We start from the raw sequence: 25,284 nt of genomic DNA on the forward strand, positions 1-25,284 counted from the left end.
CTCACGCTCTGTCCCTCAAAAATAAAAAAAAAGAAAAAAAAAAGAAAAAAAGCAGCCTTATCTGCTAATAAAATGTGGGCCAATGACCAGTTCTTAATTATCTTCCCCTCCTTATAGGAGGAAATAGTGAGGGGAATGTACGGGAGAACCCAGAGTGCTTGGGGAACTGGACACGTCTGCTGCTCAGTGAGCAGTGGCAGAAACTGGGGAGTCAGGAGAGGTGGTCCTTGTTCCACAACAAAAAACCTCAACTCACTCTGTCAGCCAAGCAGGAATGAGGAGAAGCCCATAGTTTGTAACTGAGACACTCACCTGAGTACGATGAGATGTGTATTTCATTTGCTTTCCCTTTTATCACCAGCACAAAAGCTGGTGTGCTTCTCGTGCGACTGAGTTCCTGCCAATGAGATCCCAAATCTAGTACAACCTGGGGACGCTTCGTGTTTGTCCGTTCCGAAACTCACTGGAAGCTTTCGGGAAGAAATCTTGATTTGAAAAGGTTAAGAGTTGATGAACACTTGGATTTGACCTCAGACAAAAACCTTTTAAATCCTACTGGATTTATACATACAACCAGAGAGGTCTTGATGAAAGTTTGTGCCCTGGGAATGGTCAAGTTGAGTGTGGCTTGAAGCACTGTCTCTCCTAGATTATGTGACTCACTATGTAACTGTTGACATTTCTCCCGGGATTTCACAGCTGATCATGGAGCTGACACACTAGTTTCTTCAATAAGACTAATGATGTTTTCCAGTGCAGCCAGCTCCTGTGTTTTGTCTGCTATGTGCATGCTGATGCCATCAAAGGAAAAGTCCCATTTCTTTTTTTGGAAACTGGAAAGGTTGTCAGCAGTTTCAAAATGATGCAGTGTTTCTCAGCCAAGCAAAACTTGGCCTGAAAGAAAAATTGGGATACTCTGTGTACAGATGGGGTTTGTGGATGCTTGGCCCCACACGTGACTTTACTGCCTGCTGACATGTCAGAGTCACTCGCTGTTTTTGACACGGCCATGTGTTGGCAATCAATACCCTGTCAAGAATTCTGAAAGAAGTCGTGCTCATGGCTGTGAAGAGTGTTAAGTTCACAACTAGCATCTTTTCAAGAGGGTTTGTCAAGAAAATGGGAGCCAGATACAAAGTTTGGGCCGATTTCACAATTTACTGGTTTTCCAAAAGCGTATTTTGAAACACGGGGTTGGATGGAAGTTTCCCTTTGTTGAGAGAAAAAGAAAGCAAACCTACTCTTAGAATAGTTTTGACATGGGAGCTGCTCTTTCATGGCCTGACTTACCTGGCAGATATTTTTAGTCACATACTTGAGTAAATATTTTGATTCAAGGTTCTGCAATGACAATTGTGGGTGCTACTGGAAAATTACAAACTCTTTGGCCAAGCCGCTGCTGGAGTTGGCCAAATATGTATGTGAATTTTCCGATGCTAGATAAAGACGTCTGGCAATGGGGATGCTGAGGAGGTAGCATTGTATAGATTTCTGGTAATACAGTACAGTTTGTTTGACAGCTACTTTGTTTTGATAACCTTAAAATAGGAATTTGGATTTGCAATTCCTTCCTTGCTGACAAAGATAGCATCAGTGATTCGGACTTTGCTGAAGATACTATGATGGTTAATTTATGTGTCAATTTGACCGGACAATGGTGTACCCAATATTTGGCCAAACATCGTTCTGGGTGTTTCTGTGAGGGTGTTTTCGGATGAGAGTAGCATTTATTTTTTTTTTAATTTTTTTTTCAACATTTATTTATTTTTGGGACAGAGAGAGACAGAGCATGAACGGGGGAGGGGCAGAGAGAGAGGGAGACACAGAATCGGAAACAGGCTCCAGGCTCTGAGCCATCAGCCCAGAGCCTGACGCGGGGCTCGAACTCCCGGACCGCGAGATTGTGACCTGGCTGAAGTCGGACGCTTAACCGACTGCGCCACCCAGGCGCCCCGAGAGTAGCATTTAAATTGGCAGATTAAGTAAAACAGATTGCCCTCCCTGATGTGGGTGGGCCTTATTCAATCAGTTGAAGGACTGAATAGAGCAAAAATGCTGACTGTCCCTTCAGCAAGACAGAATTCTTCCTGTTTGACTGTCTTTGAACTGGGATATTGGCTTTTGCCTGCCTTTGAACTTGAATTGAAACATTGCTACTTCCTGGGTCTCAAACCTGCTAGCCTTTGAATTGGAACCACACCATTGGGCCTCCTGGGACATGCCAGTCTTTGCGATCATGTCAGCCAATTTCTTTCTTTCTTTCTTTCTTTCTTTCTTTCTTTCTTTCTTTCTTTCTTTCTTTCCTTCTTTCTTTCTTTCTTTCTTTCTTTCTTTCTTTCTTTCTTTCTTTCTTTCCTAATGTTTATTTACTTCTGAGAGAGAGAGAGAGATTGAGAGAGAATGAGTGGGGCAGGGAGAGTGAGAGAGAGAGACTCCCAAGAAGGCTCTTCACTGTTAGCAGTAAGCCTGATGCAGGGCTTGAACTCACAAGCTATGAGATCATGACCTGAGCTGAAATCAAGAGTCGGCCGCTTAACTGACTGAGCCACCCAGGTGCCCCTGAGCCAATTTCTTATGATCTCTATCCCTATTGCTCTCTCAGTGTCTATATCCTTTTGGTTTTGTTTCTCTGGAGAACCTTGGCTAATATAGACGCCTTTATTGATGTGAGGATAAAAGAGATAATTTGACTTCTAGTCAGTTCACAGTCCTTGAGAATCCTGGTGTTGCTTGACACAATTATCTTAATTTGGCAAACCAAGTGATGGTAGTTTTGATTTCCTTTACTGCAGAGAAAATAGTGTAATATTAAGGGCTGCCTCCCAATTCCTTTTAGAACTGGCTCTGTTGGGAAGCATACTTTAATAAATGTGTAACTGGGATTGGATTTTGTCACTACTCAGTTTTGCCCAGATGCTGAACTGGTGGCTTGCCCCTCCATACTTTGGCAAATCCTGGGCTTCTGAAAAATAAAGTATCTATATGACATGTTTTGGAGGTGGGGAGAGTTCAGGTAGATGTCCTGCTGGTGGGTGATCCATGGGTGGCGAGCCTCCCCCATCAGCATGAGAGGAGAGCTAACATAGCCCCTGGGGTGGTTACTGAGCTGGCTGTGACTATCAACTGGGATGGCCATAGGTGGTGGTTGGGCATCCACACAGCTTCCATTGGGCCCCCTGTAGACAGTGCTTTAGAGATCTGGCTGCCCTTGGTGGTGGCTTTGCCCCGCTCCCAACCCCATCCCCTTTGTGATTCATCCCTTCCCGCCTCCTGTCAGGTGATGTGCTAGTACAGGGCTTGTCCCTGTCGCCTCTTTACCCAGGCAACCCTCATTTAGTTCCCACGGAGATTTGAGGGAAAAATTGTCTCCTTCAGTTTTCTTTCTAATAAATGATTATAAATAAATTCCATGTCCTGATTCCCCGCAAGGCTTTCCTGCTTCTCACTTAACATTTTTTTTTTAACATTTATTCATTTTTGAGAGACAGAGAAAGACAGAACACCAGTGGGGGAGGGGCAGAGAGAGAGGGAGACCCAGGACTGGAAGAAGGCTCCAGGCTCTGAGCTGTCAGCACAGAGCCCGACATGGGGGTCCAACTCAGAAACCGTGACATCATGACCTGAGCCGAAGTCAGACGCTTGACCGACTGAGCCACCCGGGTACCTCTCCTGTTTCCCACTTAACAGCCCATTGCAGATTTAAAACAGGACTCAAAAAAGGTGAACCCAAAAATCCACCAAAAATTGAAACCCTCCATTGGATTTTTTGCTTTTTGTATGCCTGCCTTTATGATTCTAATTATTTTCACAGCAACTTGGCTGCCTGTTACAGACTGGGAAGAGTCAGTACAAAGAAGTGGTATAAAAATAACAGAAACAAGGTACAGAGATTATCACTGGGTAAAAGGGAAACCCCCTTAGGGCCTGGACATCAGTGGGTCTCAAAGCTTCAGAGAATGGCCATAACTGCTTTGTCTGATAGAAAGAAAAATTTAGAGTCAGTAAAATAGTACAACATTGCTTGATGTGACCTTTCTGCCTGCCCCTCTCAAAAATAAGATTCAGTCAAATCTATTACTGTCACAAAAGCTTGTGTGTGAGAAGGGCCTCAGACAGAGTCAGTGTTGGGTGAGATAAGGCAGAATATAAGGACATCTGAGCTTAGAAGTGAGGCCAGGCAGATGCCAGTTGGAGCAGGATTAACAGCAACCTTGAGAGAGAGCTTTGGATTTCACGAGCTGCAGAATTATTGACTACAAGGACATTTTACCTAGAGATCAAGGGGCCAATGAGGCCTCCAGCTGCCTTGAGGGTTATCCTAATTTACAGCTTTGTGATTAAGCAAAATGGAAATAAGTTGACTACAAAAGCCGACAAGTGTGTTATGTCAAAGATCACGGTGATTTTGCCTCCTTCTTCTTGCCAAATAACTTCAGAATTCTCATTTCTGAGCAGTCATCAAATCATTTTCATTTCCTTTGAACAATTTTAACTCATTTCGCATTTTTCAGGACGTTGCCATTAATTTCAGTAAGAAAACAAAAGAAAGTGTACCAGCCAGGGCTGATAAAGCAGGAAAAGATTTTACTGAAAGACTATGGGATTGGTCCCAGAGTTACCAGGAGGGCTGGCAAACAAGCCTCGTGAAACCAGAAGGAACAGTGGCAGACTAGGAGTCAGAGCCATGGTCAAGATTGTACTACAGAACCAGACTCAGGGAGGTACACTGCTGCCTTTACAGGGCGGGGGATGCCTCAGTTTTTATCACTGCCACAGAAAGCACTGAACATTGCACCTAGCTGCTACTGCCCTTGACATCATAACGGATTCTCTCTCGCTCCTGCCTCTTTGTCTGGGTTCAGAATGCCAAGCGGCTGCATTTAAGTAACCAGACCTGTGCCAGTAGTCCATGTCCTAAGTCAGAGGCGATGGGGAACAGGCTTCTGGGTTTTGTGGCTCCCATGGTGGGAAGTAAGTTTGAGCAGTGAATAGGGTTAATATGGGGATAATATGCCAGGAAGTCAAAATGATTTTTTTATAAAAATGGGGTCTTTTTCTATGTTACCTGTGTGAAAGTAATAAACACTCAAAGCAGTAATATAAATTGTATGTAAAAATGAATTCAGGGTTTTGTTTTATTGAGATAGAGTTAACATACAATGTTATATTCGTTTCAGGTTTACAACACAGCGATTTGACAACTCGGTAGGTTACGCAACGCTCACCACGGTAAGTGTAGTTACCATCTGTCACCGTGCAAAGTTATTACGGTATTAGTGACTATATTCTCTATGCTGTGCTTTTCATCCCTGTGACTTATTTCTTTTATAATTAAAAGCTTGTAACTTTTAAGCCCCTTCACTTCATTTGCCCATCCCTCCACCCCCTTTCCTCTGGCAACCATCGGTTTTTAAATCTGTATTAGGGGTGCCTGGGTGGCTCAGTCGGTTGGGCGTCCGACTTCGGCCCAGGTCATGATCTCACAGTTCGTGAGTTCGCGCCCCGCATCGGGCTCTGTGCTGACAGTGCAGAGCCTGGAGCCTGTTTCAGATTCTGTGTCTCCCTCTCTCTCTGACCCTCCCGCATTCATGCTCTGTCTCTCTGTCTCAAAAATAAATAAACGTTAAAAAAAAAATCTGTATTAATGAGTCTACTTCCATTTTGTTTTGCTTCTTAGATTCCACATATAAGTGAAATCATATGGTATTTGTCTTTGTCTGACTCATTTCACTTAGCATAAAATACCCCCTAGGTCCATCCATGTTGTCTCAAATGGCAAGATCTCATTCTTTTTTATAGCTGAGTAATATTCTGTTGTATATAGCATTGATCCTTGAGCAATGTGGATTTGAACTGCATGTGTTCAGGGGCGCCTGGGTGGCGCAGTCGGTTAAGCGTCCGACTTCAGCCAGGTCACAATCTCGCGGTCCGTGAGTTCGAGCCCCGCGTCAGGCTCTGGGCTGATGGCCCAGAGCCTGGAGCCTGTTTCCCGTTCTGTGTCTCCCTCTCTCTCTGCCCCTCCCCCGTTCATGCTCTGTCTCTCTCTATCCCAAAAATAAATAAACGTTGAAAAAAAAAATTAAAAAAAAAAAATGAACTGCATGTGTTCAGTTATAGGTTAATTTTTTTTCAGCGAATACAGTGTAGTACTATAAATGTATTTTCTTTTTTATGACTTTCTTAAAACAATTTTCTTTTCTCCAGCTTACTGTACTATATAAATACAGTAGATAATATGTCTAACATACAAAATATGTGTTCATTATCTGTTTATATCATCAGGAAGGCTTCTGGTGGACAACCTCTGTGTTGTTCAAGGGTCTACTGTATATACGACCTCTCCTTTATCTGTTCTTCTATAATGGACACTTAGGTTGCTTTAACGTCTTGGCTATTCCGAATAATGCTGCAATAAATATAGGGTACCATATATATTTTTGGGTTAATGTTCTCATTCTCTTTGGGTAAATACCCAGAAATGGAATTACTGGGAAATATAGTCTTTCTGTTTTTAATTTTTTGAGGAAACTCCATACTGTTTTTCATGGTGGCTGCACCCATTTACACTCCCACCAACAGGGCACGGGGTTTCCCTTTCTTCATATCCTCACCAACACTTGTAATTTCTTGTCTTTGTGCTACTAGCCATTCTGACTGGTGTGAGGTGATACCTCACTGTGGTTTTAATTTGCATTTCTTTGGTGACTAGTGATGTTGAACATCTTTTCATGTGTTTTTTGGTCATCTGTGTATTTTCTTTGGAAAAATGTCTATTCAGGTCTTCTCACTTTTAATTGGATAATTATTATTGGTGTTACATTGTATGAATTCTTTATAGATTTTGGATCTATATTGGGTATATTATTTGCAAATATCTTCTATTCAGTAGGTTGGCTTTTCCTTTTGTTGATGGTTCCTTCACTGTGCAAAACACTCAGGTATTTAATTAATTAATTAACTTTTAAAAGTTTATTTATTTTAATGTTTTTATTTATTTTTGAGGCAGAGAGAGACAGAGCATGAGCAGGGGAGGGGCAGAGCGAGAGGGAGACACAGAATCTAAAGCAGGCTCCAGGCTCTGAGCTGTTAGCACAGAGCCCGACACAGGGCTCGAGCTCACAGACTGTGAGAGCATGACCTGAGCTGAAGTTGGACGCTTAACTGACTGAGCCACCCAGGTGCCCCAAAGTTTATTTATTTTGGAGAGACAGAGAGAGAGAGAGAGAGAGAACACTGCAGAGAGAGAGAGAGAGAGGGAAACAGAGAATCCCAAGCAGGCCCTGTGCTGTCAGTGCAGAGCCCAACGTGGGGCTAAATCTCATGAACCACAAGATCATGACCTGAACTGAAACCAAGAGTCAGATACTTAACTGAATGAGCCACCCAGGCGCCCTAGATTCTGTTTGCTTATATACCAATTCTTATATTTTAAAAAACGGTGAAGTGATTAACCACAGTAAGCAAAAATGGTTATTTAGAGGGGACCTCAGGGGATGAGGAGGAGACAGAACTGATAAGAGTCTTTTGTGAATGTACCTTGTTCTATTTTTTGAGTTTGCCACATTGGTTTACATAATTTAAAAGAAAATTGAATAATAAAAAGGAACCCTTGAACATTAAAAACTAGTAGAAATAAATAAATCTAGCTGTGTGCATATTAGTTTGGTAGCATAATCACATGCATAAATGAATTATTTAAAGATACTTTAAAGCTCAGTATTATGACTGTTCCTTACTAGTGGGGCAGATTGTGTCCCATCCAGGTAGCATAAACACAAAGAGGTCCGCACCCAGACACATCTTAGTAAAAATGATGAAAGCCAAATCAAAAAAATATCTCGAAACAAGTGAGAGAAAAATGACTCTTCACATACAGGGGAACTCCAGGAAGATTAATAGATGAGTTCTCATCAGAAACAATGTAGGCTGGGAAACAATGTAGTGTGGAGTGACCTATTCAAAACTGAGTGGAGTGACCTAAACAAAAACTGAGAGAATTAGTTGCTAGGAGATCCACCTTACCTGAAATGCCAATGGAAGTTCTTCTGGCTGAAGCCAAGTGATCCCAGACCTTAACTCATTTGTACGCTAGAAAACAAAAAGGACTGGTAAACGTAAGTATGTAATATTAAAAGATAATATAAATGCACACTTCTTCTCTTAACTACAATTTAAAAACAATTATATGGGGGCGCCTGCATGGCTAACTCGGTTGAGTGTCCGACTTTGGCTCAGGTCATGATCTCGCTGTTTGTGAGCTCCAAGCCCCATGTCAGGCTCTGTGCTGTCAGCTCAGGGCCTGGAGGCTGCTTCAGATTCTGTGTCTCCCTCTCTCTGCCCCTTGCCCACTCACACTCTGTCTGTCTCTCTCTCCGAAGTAAAGAAACATTAAAAAAATTTTTTTTAAAGCAATTCTATGAAACTATGTATAGAACTGAATTATTGGTCCTATAACACATAGGAATACAATATATTTGACAAAAACAGCACAAAGGAAGTGGGTGGGAACAAAGCTGTGTTGGAGTAAGGAAATGACACCTGATGGTAACTTGAATCTATAGGAACAAAGGAAGAGAACCAGAAATGAAAAATAAAGATATTAATTTAACAAACTCTAGATATATACTTGCTCTTCTTTATTCTTTTCTTTAAACGACAACATTTTATAAAGTAATGATTAGAACATGTTTTGTTGGGTTTGTAACATATATAGATGTAGTACATATAATGATTATAGGCCAAAAAAGGGAAAGAAGGAATAGAGCTCTACCCATGAGAATTGAAAACATATATTCACATAAAAACTTGTCCACAAATATTCATGGCAGCATTATTTCATAATATCCCCAAACTGGAATAAAATGTTCATCATCTGAGCAACAAGTGTGGTATATCCATAGAATGGAATATTATTCAGCCATTAAAAGGAATGAAGTACTCATATGTGTTTAATAGGGATGAACCTTGAAAACATACTAAGTGATGAGGTGCCTGGGTGGCTTAGTTGTTTAAGCATCTGACCTTGGCTCAGGTCATGATCTTGTGGTTCATGGGTTCGAGTCCTGTGTCAGGCTCTGTGCTGACAGCTCAGAGCCTAGAGCCTGCTTTAGATTCTGTGTCTCCCTCTCTCTCTGCCCCTCCCCTGCTTGTGCTCTGTCTCTCAAAAGTTAATAAACTTTAAAACAAAATAATAAAAAAAAAAGGAAACATGTTAAGTGAAAGAAGGCAGACAGAAAAGACTGCCTATTGCATGATTCCATTTATATGAAATGTCCTTAATAGATAAATCAATAGAGACAGAAAGTAGACTAGTAGTTGCCTAGGGCAGGGGGTGGGCGAATTGGGGAGTTACTGCTGATGGGTGTGGGATTTCTTTTTAGGGGAATGAAGATGTTCTAAAATTCATTGTGGTGATAGTTGTACAATTCTGTGGATATAATAAAAATGGAATTGTATACCTTAAAAGGGTGAGTTGCATAATATGTGGGTTATACTTAACAAAGATGTTTAAAAAAAAGTCTAATATGAAATCATGTCAACGGGGCATAGGAGCCAGTGCAAAGGATCTCCCCGTGCATGGGGCGGTAACATCAAGAAGACTGGCTACATTGAATTGAAACACAGCATATATATAAAAGCCAGTGAGTTTGCAATGACAACAAAACAAAACAAAACAAAATGTCTCACCATTCACCACTGGAGGTTGCCAGAGCACCAATCATTGCTCTGAAAAAGGGAAAGAACGAAGCACATCCTGTGTTGCCTCTATGAATTGTATATTTATGTAATGCATAGCTGATGAGGGAAAATTCTTCTTTATAGAAGAAGTACAGTTAATAGATGCAGAAAGAATGGTAGAACTAGAAAATCACAGTTTTTCAACTTCTAACAAAATAATGCTTTTAGGCAACAAGTATGGATAAATGATAAAAGCATGAGGTAAATTGTGATGGGGAATTTTGTAGTGGAGGGATCCGGCTGATACAACCTGAACTCTCTGATTTCATATTAAAGAAATAGCTTTATTGAGAAATAATTTACGTATAATAAAGTTCACCCTAAAAGTGTACAATTCAGTGGTTCTTAGTATGGTCACTTAGTATAGAGTGGTACAACCATCACCACTGTCTAATTCCAGAACAAGTTTCTTCACTTCTAAAAGAATCCCCATGGCTATTAGCAATAGTTCTCTATTTCTTCTTCCCACCTGCCTTTGGAAACCACTAATCTACTTTCTCTTTCCATAGATTTGCTTATTCTGGACATTTCACTTAAACAGAATAATATAATATGGCTTCTTTCATTTACCATAATGTTTTTATGTTCATCTACATTGTAGTATATAACAGCATTCATTCTTTTTTTTTTTAAGTGTATTTATTTTGAGAGAGAGATAGCATGAGTGGAGGGAGGGCAGAGAGAGAGAGGGCGAGAGGGAGAGAGAGAATCCCAAGCAGGTTCTGTGCTGTCAGCGTGTAGCCTAAGGCGGGGCTTGAACTCACGAACTGTGAGATAATGACCTGAGCTGAAATCAAGAGTTGGATGCTTAACTGACTGAGCCACTCAGGTGCCCTAGCATTCATTCTTTTAATGGTTGAATAATACTCTATTATATGGTTATACCACATTTTGTTTATGCATTCATTAGTTGATGGACATTGGGTTGTTTCCTTTCTTTGGCCATTGTGAATCATGCTGCTAAGAGCATTTGTGTACAAGCCTTTGAACATAGGTTTTCAGTTCTCTTGTGTATACCTAGTATGAAATTGCTGGGCCATATGGTAACTTATGTTTAACTTTTTAAGGCGATTACATCTTATCACTGAGAGTAGGACAATCAAATATTATGCCCCTCATAATGTGATGCAAAATAATTTTACAACATACCTATAAAGCATTCTGGTCTAAACAATTGAATCTGAATGTAATCAAGCATCTAGATGAAGAGCTTTAAACTTTTTCCATTAAGGACCAGGCAGTAAATATTTTAGTCTTTGTGGACCACACAATCTCTGTCACAACTTCTCAACATTCCTGTTCTGGCACAAAAGGTGAAGACAATATGTAAATGAATTGTATGGCTTTGCCCCACTAATTTTTTTTCCCCCGAAGCAAGTAGCAGGTCATATCTGGCCCAGAAGCCACACTGTGCCACAAGATTTTATAGGAAACTTGGTGGTTATAGAAACACCTTAAATCACCCAAACCCAGAAAGCGAGACAAATGACTAAGTTTTTGCAAAAAAAAAAAAAACAAAAAAAAAAAAACCACTGATGGCTTAAAGAAGGCTCAAATTCTACTTTTCCCATAAATTCTTTCTTTTTCATCTCATGTTGCATGTTTCTTGAATGAGTAATAAACAGGAAGCGTGGGTGTATTGAAAAGAACACTCCGGAATTACAATGTATCTTCCAGGGACTTTACTGTGCTTCCCTTTCTGTTAGTGGTAAAGGAACCTTTGTCTGGACCAATTGTAGTTCTTTGTCCCTATGGCAACAATCATCTCTCCAAGACATGAACATTTGATCTAAGACCAGTTAGAAATTTTCCCTCAGATTTTTTTTTTTTTTTTTCAAAGTAAAGCTGGGGGAGAAAAGCTATCTTTTCTCTCTGGTGTAGGAGAGACTCTGGTCAGAATTTCAGGTTTGGGTAGCCATTGATCTTTAGTGCATGAAGCCAACGTAAAAGGAGAAGGAAAAATGTGAGTGAAAGAGAGGGAGAGAGAGAGACAGAGAGACAGAGAATGGGGAAGGAAGGGAGAGATGTTACTTGCAACCAAAGAGTTCTGTTTCATATGCCCATCTTAAATAATTTTTGAGACGATTAGATAGATTATGTGTAAAATTGCTGACATTTTAGAATTTTAATAAATGGCATCATTTTTAACTAAATCACAAAGTGCTTATTAAATCGCCTGCATTATTTAATTTCCTATGTTTATATGCCTTGCCTTGCAACCAGATGGTCAGTTACCTGAGGACAGGAAACATGCATATTATACTTCCTTGCTTTCCACAAAGTCTAGCATGAGTTAAGTTCATTTCTGTAAAAAAGATATGCTTCATTGATAAATAAGAACATGAAATTGAATTATTTGATTATAACCTAGAACGACCTTAGTATCTTCTAATGAAGATAGACTTGTTTTCTGTCAGTTTATCCTATGTTACAAGTGGCATTTTAATGTAAGCTCTTCTGGGGAGTATTACTATTTTTTTCAGTTAGTGTAAGAAGTATGGTTAATCAGTTAAATTCTAAAAAATGTTTTTCCTGGAAATTCATGGATGAGATGTTATTGCCCATGTAATTTAGGTTCTAATGTTGAATATTTAAGGCACAGTTTTAGCTTAATTGCTGGAAAGCAATATCACCACAAGTTGAAATAGTTTTTAAAATAGAGGAAGACTTAAAATTATAGTGAACATGTCATTTAGAATAATTGGCATTCTAAACAAAATCTGAAAGAAGTCATTAGAGGTATTCAGAGCAATTAGCTGATTCTTAAAAGACTCATGTAACTGGATTTATTTACTCTATACATTTAAAGGCTTTAAATATATAACACTATAATTGCTGTCCTAGTTTTTAAATAAGTAAGTGAAACTCTTTTATTTTTTCTAAAACCCAAGTTGCTTAGAACCCTAAAAATATCTATTGCTAGACATATTAAATATGACGTCAGGCCCATTTTCCAAAATTTTTAACTATGACTGTGTCTTAGTCACAACATCTAGGTGATGCGTATCCTATAGCTTGCTCTTTTTAGCTAATGGTAATTTTTTTTTTTTTTTTAATTTTTTTTTTTTTCAACGTTTATTTATTTTTGGGATAGAGAGAGACAGAGCATGAACGGGGGAGGGGCAGAGAGAGAGAGGGAGACACAGAATCGGAAACAGGCTCCAGGCTCCGAGCCATCAGCCCAGAGCCCGACGCGGGGCTCGAACTCACGGACCGCGAGATCGTGACCTGGCTGAAGTCAGACGCTTAACCGACTGCGCCACCCAGGCGCCCCAACTAATGGTAATTTTTAACAACTATCTCATTCTCAGGAAATAGTACAATTAAATAAAAAATTTGTCATCTTTATAGTATTTCCTTATTTTTATTCACATGTAAAATGTCTTTTCCAAAAATGCTGTCATGAGAAAGTATTTTCTTCATGTGGTTTGTGTAATATATAAGCATAATTTTATTTACATAAGTTATAGGAAAAAACTGTGATGCTTTTGTTTGAGCTTAAATTAATATTCAATTTTATGTAAATATTTAAAAATTATATTCTTGACTGCCATTTTGTTCATGATGAATTTAACCATGGACAAGATTTATCTTAAACAATAACAAAAGATATGAAACAATGGTTTTCAGATATCGGACAACAGGCAGTATAGGAAAATGATCTTTGTTTTTTAATGTTTATTTATTTTTGAAGGAGAGAGAGAGAGAGTGTGAGCAGGGGAGGGGCAGAGAGAGAGAGAGGGAAACGCAGAATCTGAAGCAGGATCCAGCTCTGAGCTGTCAAGCACAGAGCCTGACACAGGGCTTGAACTCATAAGCCATGAGATCATGACCTGAGTCGAAGTCTCTTAACTGGCTGAGCCACCCAGGTGCCTCAGGAAAGTGATCTGTGAGAGAAGGGCACAAACCAGGTGAGCCTTACGACTGCCCAAGCTACAGGCTAATGGGAGTCTCCAGGCTTCAGTGCAGGGAGGAGAGCCCAACCAGGACCTGGCACTCTCCTTTAGTTGAGGAGACAGAGGGCAGAATTCATGGAGGCCAAGGCACTTACAGTGGAAAGGGCAGAGTACTGGAGAGGAGAGAGGGCATAGGGAGAGAGTTTTGGAGACCTGGATCTCAGATATTTCTTCACAAAGGATCAGGTGGAATAGCCAGTGGAGCTCACATGGTGCCAGGAATAGTTTGTGCTTCTACCAGAATGGAAAAGCCTCTTTATTCCCAAGGAATTGAGTAGAAAGTCAACTTAGCCCCAGATGAAGGGTAGAAAACTATGGTGAGCAGCTGAAATCTGGCCTTTTTTGTCCAACCCACAAACTAGGAATGGTTTTACTTTTTTTTTTTAATGAGAGAGAGAGAGGAAGCGAGCATGCAAGAGAGGGAGGGGCTGAGGGGGAGACAGAGAGAGAGAGAGAGAGAATCCTAAGAAGTCTCCATCCTCAGTGTGGAGCCTGAAGTGGGACTTGATCCCATGACTCGTCCATCATGACCTGAACTGAAGTCATGAGTTGGCTCAACCAACTCAACCACCCAGGTGCCCCTGTCTAGTTTGTTGTTTTTATTTTATTTTTTAAAGTTTGTATTTAAATTCTAGTTAGTTAACATACAACATAATATTAGTTTCAGGCGTACAGTTTAGTGATTCAACACTTAATAACATCTGCTGCTCATCACAGCAAGTGGATCCTTAATCCCTATCACCTATTTAACACCTGCCCCCACTTCCCTGGCTTTACTTTTTTTTTTAAGCTTATTTATTTATTTTGAGAGAAGAGAGAGAGTGGCGGATGGGCAGAGAGAGATGGAGAGAGAGAGAGAGAGAGAGAGAGAGAGAGAGAATCCCAAGCAAGCTCTGCACTGTCAGTGGGACTCAAACTCACAAACCATGGGATCATAACCTGAGCTGAAGTTGGATGCTTAACTGACTGAGACACCTAGGCAGCCCTCCCCTGGGGTTTTATTTTTTTTAAAAAGTTGTTAAAGGCAAATAAAGAAGAGTATGCAACAGGTTATATGTGGTCCATAAAGCCTAGCTGTTAACTATGTTGTCCTTTACAAAAACAAGTTTGCTGAGCCCTACCCTAGATTAATGGCTGTTCCAAACCTGCCTAATAAAGCTTAAAAGCAAATGTCAAAATATCTTTCTCCAAGTAAATTAACTACGTCTTAGAACAGAGTCTAAAAATATGTAAACAAAAAAAAGTAGTATCCATTTCCAAGAAATTTTCTGCATCCCTGAAAAATGTCCAAAAATATTTAAAGGAATACAAAACATCCAGTACCTGACAATGTAAAAACCATAATGTCTGGCATCTAATAAAAAATTGCTAGGCATTCAGAGATATAGTAAATTATAATCCATAATGAAGACAAAAATCAATTAATAGAAAAAAGTCAATAGAAACATAAATGGTGGAATTAGTTGATAGAATTAGTAGAAAAGGACAATAAATCCATTATTATAAATATATTCCATATGTTGAAAAAGTCAGAGAAAAACATAAGCATGATGAAGAGAGAAACAAAAGATACAAAAAGACCTAAATTGAATTTCTAGAGATGAAACATATGGTCTTTGAGATTAAAATGCACTGAATAGAATTAAACAGGTGATTGATTATACACTATAGAAGGAAAAATTAGTGAATTTGAAGACACAGTAATGGAAACTATCCTAAATGAACACTGCAGGAAAAAAGACACAGAAAAATGAACGGAGCACAAACTGTTGGGGACCTTCAGTATCTTCATATATTTGCCATTGGAGTCTCTGAAGGAGAAAAGAGATGGGAGGAAGGCAGCAAAAATGTCTGAAGTAATAATGGCTGAAATGTTGCCAAATTCGAGAAGACTGTAAACCCCATAGATATAAAAAGCTCAACAAACTTTGATCAGAAGACACATGAAGAACACCACACAAGGCAGATGATTAAATTGCTTAAAAGCAGGAATAGAAAAAATAATTAAATCAGTCAAAGGAAAATGACATACAGAAAAACAGAAATCCATATGACACAGAAAGAATGCACATCAGAAAATAGTAGGGTATCAAATTTAAAGTACCAAATGACATAATCTCTATTATTTTATTTTATTTTTTATTTAAAAGAACTTAATGTTCATTTATTTTTGAGAGAGACAGAGAGAGTGGGAGACAGAACCCAAAGCAGGCTCCAGGCTCTGAGCTGTCAGCACAGAGCCTGACGGGCGGCTCAGTGTCACAAACTGAGAGATCATGACCTGAGCCAAAGTTGGATGCTTAACTGACTGAGCCACCCAGGTACCCCCATAATCCCTATTATTTTAGACATCTATACTCAACTGAAATATATTTAAAAATGGAGGTGCAATTGGGGCGCCTGGGTGGCGCAGTCGGTTAAGCGTCCGACTTCAGCCAGGTCACGATCTCGCGGTCCGTGAGTTCGAGCCCCGTGTCGGGCTCTGGGCTGATGGCTCAGAGCCTGGAGCCTGTTTCCGATTCTGTGTCTCCCTCTCTCTCTGCCCCTCCCCCGTTCATGCTCTGTCTCTCTCTGTCCCAAAAATAAATAAACGTTGAAAAAAAAATTAAAAAAAAAAAATGGAGGTGCAATAAAAGTATTTTCCAGACATATAAAAGTTGATAGAATTTATTACCAGCAGAGCAGTACTATAAGAAGTGTCATAGAAAGTTTTTCCAGAAAAAGAAAAGTGATGTCAGATGGAAATTTGTATTTATTCAAAGAAATAAAGAGAAGCGGAGGTAAAAAATATTTGTGTAAATGTAAGAGTTTTTTTCTTACTTAAAAAATCCCTTTAAAGGATAATGGTTTAAAGCAAAACTAGTAACAATGTATTTAATAGTTTATAACATATACAGAGGTAGACTGCAATAGTACTACAAGGTCCAGGATGGGGGAAATGGAAGTAGATTGTTAAAGAGTTCTATTGGTATATGTAAAGTAGTATAATATTAGTTGAAGGTAGACTGTAACAGCTCATACATACTGTGCTCCTAGAGCAGGGGTGAGTGAATCCTACAGATATTAAAAAGATGTATATCATGAACAATTTTATGCTAATTAATTCAACAACTTTGTCGAATAGATCAATTCCTTGAAAGATACAAAATACTGTAGCTCAAATAAGAGAAAGAGATAAGCTGTGTAGTCCTGTATCTATGAAATAAATTGAATTTAGGGGAGTCTGGATGGCTTAGTTGGTTAAGCTCTGACTCTTGGTTTTGACTCGGGTCATGATCTTATGGTATCATGAGTTCGAGCCCTGCATCGGCTCTGTGCTGGTAGTGGGGAGCTTGCTTGGGATTCTCTCTTTTCCCTCTTTCTGGCCCTCATCCAATCATACTCTCTGTGTCTCTTTCAAAATAAATAAATAAACTTTACAAAGAAAAGAAAGAAAGAAAGAAAGAAAGAAAGAAAGAAAGAAAGAAAGAAAGAAAAGAATTTGTAGCTAAAAGTCTTCTCACAAAGAAAAATTCTGGTGCAGAAGATTTCATGTGAATTCTACCACATATTTGAGGAAGAAATACAAGTTTTACGCTTTTTTCCCCCCAGAAAATAGAAGAGGAGAGAAAAAGTTCCAACTTATTTTATGACATCGGCATAACCCGATACCAAAACTAGATAAGGACATGCCCATAAAACTGGAGATCAGTATCTCTTATAAACATGAATGCAGAAATTCATTTAAAAAATTACCAATTTGATTCTGGCAATATAGTAAGAGGATAATATATTATGACCAAATAGGATTTATCCCAGGAGTGCAAGATTGGTTTAACATCTTAAAAATCAATAATGTAATGTAAAATATTAACAAAGAAGGAAAAGCATATAGAAAAAGCATTTGATGAAATTCAGCATAGCTTCCTGGTAGAAACTCTCAGAAAAATAAGAATACAAGGGAATTTCCCCAACCTGATAAAGAGTAGCTATGAAAAACTTACAGCTAACATCATATTTAATGATTAAAGACTGATAATTTCCTTTTAACTTTGGCATCAAGAATGTTTACTTTCACTGCTTATGGTTAGCATTAGAATAAATGCCCTGGCCAGCAAAATAAGGCAAGAAAAATAAAAGTCATACAGACTGGGAAAAGTAAAGTAAAACTGTCTTTATTCACAGAAAATATAATAGTTTATGCAGAAAATCCCAGTGAGTCTATAAAAAGCAACTAGAAGTGATAAGTGTTAGCAGATTGTAGGATACTAAATCAATATACATAATAAAATAATTTAAATTAAATAAACAATATTCTTTACATTAGCACCAGCGTATGAAATATTTAGGGATATATTTGACAAATATATCAAGACCTATGTACTAAATACCATAAAACATTGTTGAGAAAATTATAAAAAAGATAAATAAGTGGAGGGATAGTCCAGGTACACAGATTAGAAGTGTCAATATTGTTAAAATGTCAATTCTACACAAAGAAAATGATATTTAACTTAATCCCAGTCAAAATCTTTGAAGAAATTTTTAGTAGAAATTGATAAGCCGATTCTAAAATTCTAAAATGCAATGGACCCAGATAGCCAAAATAATTGTGAAAACAAATAAAGCTTTTTTTTTTAATGCTAGTAGATTTCAAGAGTTTTTATATGGCTTCAGTAATCCCATAGTGTCCAATACTGTCTTGTTAACTATTCTATACAGTAAATCTCCAGGATTTATTCATCTTGAATAGCTGAAACTTTGTATTCCTTGACTAATCCTCTTGTTTCCCCCTCCTCCCAGGCCCTGGCAGCCATTAATCTATTCTCTGCTTCCGTGAGTTGTACTATTTTAGATTCATCATTAATAATATTGTCTTGTATACTTAAAACTGCTGAGAGGATAGATCTTATGTTAACATCACACACACACAATAAATAAAGAAGGCAAGAGGAAACTTTTGTAGGTGACAAATTAAAAAAAATTATAGATGGATATGTTTAAAGCCTAGATTGTGGTTATGGTTTCATGGATGTATACTTACATCCAAAATTTTCAAGTTGTGTGCATTAAATATGTACCGATTTTGTTTCCCAAACATCAACCTTTCTTTTATTTTTCACGGAATTCTCCACTTATGGTTTTACTCCCAGGTTTATTGAGGTATAATTGACAAAACAAATAAATAAACAAACAAACATAAAAACTCATAAAAACATAAATAAAGCTGTAAGATATTTAAAGTATAATAAGTACTGGGGGGGCGCCTGGGTGGCGCAGTCGGTTAAGCGTCCGACTTCAGCCAGGTCACGATCTCGCGGTCCGTGAGTTCGAGCCCCGCGTCAGGCTCTGGGCTGATGGCTCAGAGCCTGGAGCCTGTTTCCGATTCTGTGTCTCCCTCTCTCTCTGCCCCTCCCCCGTTCATGCTCTGTCTCTCTCTGTCCCAAAAATAAATAAACGTTGAAAAAAAAAAAAATAAGTACTGGGGCTCCTGGGTGGCTCAGTCAGTTAAGCGTCTGACTTTGGCTCAGGTCGTGATCTCACAGTTTGAGCCCTGCGTTGGGCTCTGTGCTGACAGCTCAGAGCCTGGTGCCTGCTTCAGATTCTGTGTCTCCCTCTCTCTGTTCCTTCCCCGCTCGTGCTCTCTCTTTCCCTTTCTCTCAAAAATAAACATTAAAAATCAAAAAATATTAAAATAAAATATGTACATATTTTTGTATGTCAGTCATACCTCCCTCAATAAAATACTTAAAAAGAAGGACAGTGTCATATTGGCATAATGATAGATACACATCTGGATCAAGGGAACAGACTAGAGAGTCCAGAAATAGACCCATCCATATGTATACAGTGGATTTTTTTGCTTTATCCTTTTACCCTGGGTTTTATTTTTCTTCATAGAATTCATCCTTGCTAGACATTTCAGATATTTATTTGGTAATTGTCCCTCCCTGCTAAATTTTTTTTTATTGTAGTAAAAAAATCACATGAAATCTCCCCTCTTCAAAAATTTTAAGTATAGAGCACAATGTCATTAACTAGAAACACAGTGTTTGTGCAGCAGACCTCTAGAACTTTTTTATCCTGCATGACTGTAACTCTACCCAATGAATAACACCTCCCCATTTCCCCCTCCCCTCAGCCCTTGACAACCATTCTTCTGCTTCTGCTCTGTTTCTACGAGTTTGACTACTTTAGAAACCTCAGTAGAATCTTACAGCATTTGTCCTTTTGTTACTGGCTTATTTCATTTGGCATAGTAAAATTATGTCCTTGAGGTTCATTCTTGCAGCATATAACAGGATTTCTTTCCTCTTTTTATGGTTGAATAGTTTTCCATTGTGTGTGTATACATATATACCACATATCTTCTTTTTAAAAAATTTTTTAATGTATATTTATTTTAAGAGAGAGAAAGAGAGCACGATCAAGGGAGGAGAAGAGAGAGGGAGAGAGAGCATCTCAAGCAGGCTCCGTGCTGTCAGCACAAACTGTGAAATCATGAGCTCAGCTGAAGTCAAGAGTTGGACGCTTAACCAACTCAGCCACCCAGGTACCCCACCACATTTTCTTTATTTATTAATCTGTTGATGCACATTTAGGTTGCTTCTACCCATTGGCTATTGAATAATGCTGTCATGAATATGAGTATGCAAATATCTCTTTGAGATTCTGATTTCAATTCTATAGGATAAATACCCAGAAGTGGGATTTTTGGATCATATGGTAGTTCTATTTTATAATTTTGGGGGGAACCTGCATAGTGTCTTCTATAGCAGTTGCTCCATTTTATATTCCCATCAACAGTACCCAAGGATTTAAATTTCTCCACGTCCTCTGCATCACTTGTTATTTGGATTTTTTTTTTTTTTTTTTTTGATAATGGTCATCCTAACAGATATGAGGTGATATCTCATGGTACTTTTGATTTGCATTTTCTTGATGATCGGTGAAGTTGCATACACTTGTTGGCCATTTTATGTCTTATTTGGAGAAATACCTATTTGAGTCCTTTGCCTATTTTTAAATTTGTTTGTTTGTTTATTTATTTATTTATTTATTTATTTATTTATTTATTATTGCTATTGGGTTTTAGGAGTTCCTTATGTATTTTGGCTATTAACCCTTTATCAGGTATTGATTTGCAAATATTATCTCCGATTCCATAGGTTGTCTTTTCACTCTGCTGGAGGCAGAATTACACAGGGGCACATGCAAACTTTTGGGGTGAATGTTTGTTATCTTGACTGTGGTGATGATATTATGGATATATCCATATGTTAAAACTCTTCAAGTTGTACACTTTAACTGTGTGCAGTTTTCTGCATGCCAATTATATTTCAAAGAGTTGTGAGATAAATAAATAAACAACAACAACAAAAGACCCCAGAAATTTACATTCTCTTACCTAAAGTGGTTTTTTTTGGTGTTACATAAACTATATATTATATATTAATTTGCAAAATAGTTGATTTCTTTATCTTGAAAATTTTGTTTCATGAATATAAAAAGTATTCAGAGTAACCAATACTTTCTTATTCATTACATAACACACCATAATTAAATATACACCATGCCAAATTCTGAATAAGCAAAATGGATTAACTCAAATTAGAAAGCACTCAAGTGGAACAATCTTTGGCTTAACATTTTTAACTGTGCTTCAATATTGTGTGATTTCATAACTGAGAATTTTTGCAGTTTTGAGTTCCAAGCTAATACGTTTCTGTCTTCATCCTTTTATGAATGGAGGGGACTGAATGCCCCAGGAAAACTGGCTATGAATAGAGAGAACCCTGTTCTGTGTAGAAGAAGCCAGGGCTCTGAGGCTTTAGGACTCTGTCTCCTTAGATAAACCCCTGTTGTGGAATTAAAGCCCAATATAGACGTTGGAAGATAACCTGCAAAAAAATGGACATATATGTCATCTCTACTATTGGCAAATACTAAAAAGATAGTTCGACTATGGTAATAGGAAAAATAACTCACATTTGTCTCCCACGGTTCAAAAAATTCCTCCACATACATTATTTTATTTAATGGACACTGGTCATGGCCCCTGGAACAAAGTAAGTGCTCAATAAAAACTTGCAGAATGAAGGAATTGAAATTCTTACCAGTACCTAGCAGATTGTAGGCACTGAATGTTTGGAGGTAATTCTAATCTCTCACATCTGTACATCGTGTGAGCAGTGGAACTGATTATGTTTATTATGAACTATCTTTTCAAGGATGTTTGTATAGTAAACAGCCTTGGAAGATAGAGATAGTATCTCCCTGGAAAGCAGCGGGCAAGTTTGCTTTCTGACCAGTATAATAAAGATGTCTCTTTTTTGGAGCAGAAGTCAGACAACTTTACTTCCCATTATAAATGGTTTGGGATCATTATACTGAGGTTTCTTCTCCTGTAATTCATTGTACTTCATACGTAGGTATGTTTTCATCTTCTTGATGTCACACTGTGGGAATTGAAGTTTGGGGAACTGTCACAAATGATAGGACTCTGGCTATTGCTATGAGTAATAAACCATCCTTTGTCTCTGACTCAGGAGTCTCATGTCTTCTGCCAGCATCTATCAGAATGTGGGAGGCTAAGTTTTATTTGCAAGTAGGTTAAAATTTCAGACCCTTCTCAGTTCTTGACATGCTATACATGTTTTTTTTTTTCCCACTTAAATTTATAATATCAGGAAAGCTTAAAATATCAGAATAAGTAATCAACTATACTGGGTAAGAAAAACAATAAGCAAAATCTAACCAAAATTATAACTTCCTCACTCTTCAGAACAATGTTACCAGTAAAGGGGTAAAATAGCCACTACCTCACTCTCTTGTATTGGGGAAAAAGAAGAAAAGTGAAAGAGCCTATTTGATGTGAAGGTAGCAGTTCAAAATAATTATAGGGACTGGAAAAAATACAGAAACTGGAACACGATAGAACGTCAACATGGGGAAAGTTGCAAAATAAGTAGTTGACTCAGGAAGCTTCCAAAGAAGTATTATGTCATTATGCTGGCATTGATTCTTTTACAATCTCTAGAAGGAAGTATAAAATATTACACAGAATGGTTATTTTTGAGAATGCAAATGGGATGAGAGAGAAATATACTTTGTAAAATTTGAATTTTGTACCATCTGCAGGTAGTACTTATTAAAAAAACACGTGTATCAAATTTGATTTAAAAAGCTCTTAAATGGTTTTTTTTTTCTTTTAGGTAAGAAAGCATGAGTTGTTTTTAGATTAAAAAAAAACTACACAGAAAGACTTTACCTTTTAAAAGATTTACTGAAGAAACTGTTCTTTTCATGGTGACTGGCAATTTGGCTTTATAGAGGTAAAAATGTCTTTGCCTTTGGAAGGAACTACTTTTGTTAAGGAAATTCTTCAGAATAGGCTCTTTCATTCTGGGTCAGTAAGATCAGAAAACACCCACCCCTTGCTCTTAGGTAAAGGTATGAGGTTACCTCGAATCTAAGAATGCACATATTGTGTTCTATTTAGTAAATGTCAATTAGATGTACATATTTTGCTTCTCAAAGAGGGTGCAGAATTAGTTTTCCTAAAAGGTATTCAATAAGGATTATTAGTGTCCTCTCTTGGGTTTGTTAAGGATTGAATAACTAAGAATTTGAGATGGTCTCTTCAGGAGCACAGAGTTTGCTTTTTTACTTATGCTTCTGAAAAGTCAAGAGAGTGAGACTGGCCAGGCTTACAGCAATCCTGAGAGGCTGGTTTTAGGGGTGCCTGGGTGGCTCAGTTGGTTAAGCATCTGACTCTTGATTTTGGCTCAGGTCATGATCTCACAGTTCGTGAGATTAAGCCCTGAGTGGGGCTCGATGCTGACAGCACAGGCCTGCTTAGGATTCCCTGTCTCCTCTGTCTGCCTGTTCCCTGCCAACGCCGCACCCCCCCCCCCCGCCCCCCCGGCAACTGCTCACATGCTTACTCTCTCATAATAAATAAATAAACTTAAAAAAAAAAAAAAGACGGAGACTTCTCTGGGCACAAAAGTGTGGCTCATACTTGAATGTCTGTGGCCCAGTACCAACAGAACTACAATAGCAACAGCAAATGGGGCATTTGTCTGGGTGGCTCAGAGTGCCATTGGAAGAAAAGTACTGGGGCTTTTGGGCTATCTGATGAGGCTCAGATAATTATATGTGGGAATTAACACTTTATTTTGTTTTTTAAGTTTATTTATTTATTTTGAGAGAGCATCCCAAGCAGGCTCGTCACCTGCAGTGTGGAGCCCAATTCAGGACTCGAACTCATGAACTGTGAGATTGTGGTCTAAGATGAAGTCAAGAGTCCGATGCTTAACTGACTGAGCCACCCAGGCACACTGCAATTAACTCTTTAAGTTAAGTAAACAATACTAAAGGTCCTTGGGAATCTCAGAAGAACCCTGGGAAAAGATGGGGCCTCTTGCAATTGTAGAGTGGGGGCTTGGAATTGTACTAGTAGATTTTTGTTACTCTATAATGTTGAAATGGAACATTTTGATTATTTGATTATTTACTTAAACATGTTTCAATTTATTAGAACATGCTCATTCTTTGATAACTTAATCATTTAAGAGATTAATAAAGTAGGGACTCCAGCTTGAGTCTAAGTGGGGTTTGAGTGTGACTAGAGTGAAATTATGGATTAGGCCACCACATATGTGTAAGAGGCTTGAGGAACCTTATTTGGGGAAGAAGAATAAGCCAATTTTGCTGAAAATACTCAGTGAAAAAAGGTTAGTCATCAGTCAGGAAGACATACTATGAATAGAGTGTAGTCACTGTTGGGCTCAATAGAGTGTAGTCACTGTTGGGCTCATGTTTGAGTCCTGTGTAATTCAGAAAGTCTGTGAGAAACTTTCACTGAAACAGCTCTTCCTAATTTCTCACAGCCTTTCTGGAATCCTGTTAACAAAGGCAAACAAAAAAAAAGACTGTCTCTCACTTTGTCATAGATCCCTGCATAGGTGAAGTCTCTGAGGAAGCTGGGCAGTTCTGGTGGAAGCCTTCCCAACATGTTGGGTTGTACGCAGAGCCTCTTTTCTCAACCTGCTCACTTCCAAATCAAAGACTCATTGTGAACACCATATTGGTAAAGTCTAGGTCATATGTTTGAGTCCTAGCTATGAGGGAGGCTGAGTTTCCTGGCTTCTACCTTGAAGATGCAGGACTCTGAAGCTTAAAAATTTGCCAAACAAAAAAAGGAAGGCTTTCAGTCAGAAAAACCACAAATGTCTATCACAACACGTATCTCCAAAGTTAAGCTATGGGAGTTGAAAGTTTTTATTTTGCTGTGCAAATAGAAGTAGTTTTGAAAATGTTTTAGTTATATCTACATGTTACTTTATATGTAGGTAATTACCTGGACCACGGGTCTTGTATTTAAAATGGGATCCAGATATTTCTGGAGTCATGTGGAAATGTTGGGTTAGCATTAAGGAATGAGAAAGCTGATAAGCATAAGAACTGAGAACTCTTCCTGGGAGAGGATTTCATTCTTGCCATATACGTTTGCCACCTGGAAAGGGGAATTCTAATGAAACCATCCATTTTATTTATATTTATGTCTCAGGCTAGCCCTCTTTGGTCTCATATTTGAGATCTATGT

The sequence above is a fragment of the Puma concolor genome, chromosome C2 (assembly GCF_028749965.1).
Source record: "Puma concolor isolate L17-30 chromosome C2, mPumCon1.1.hap2, whole genome shotgun sequence".
Taxonomy (NCBI): domain Eukaryota; kingdom Metazoa; phylum Chordata; class Mammalia; order Carnivora; family Felidae; genus Puma; species Puma concolor.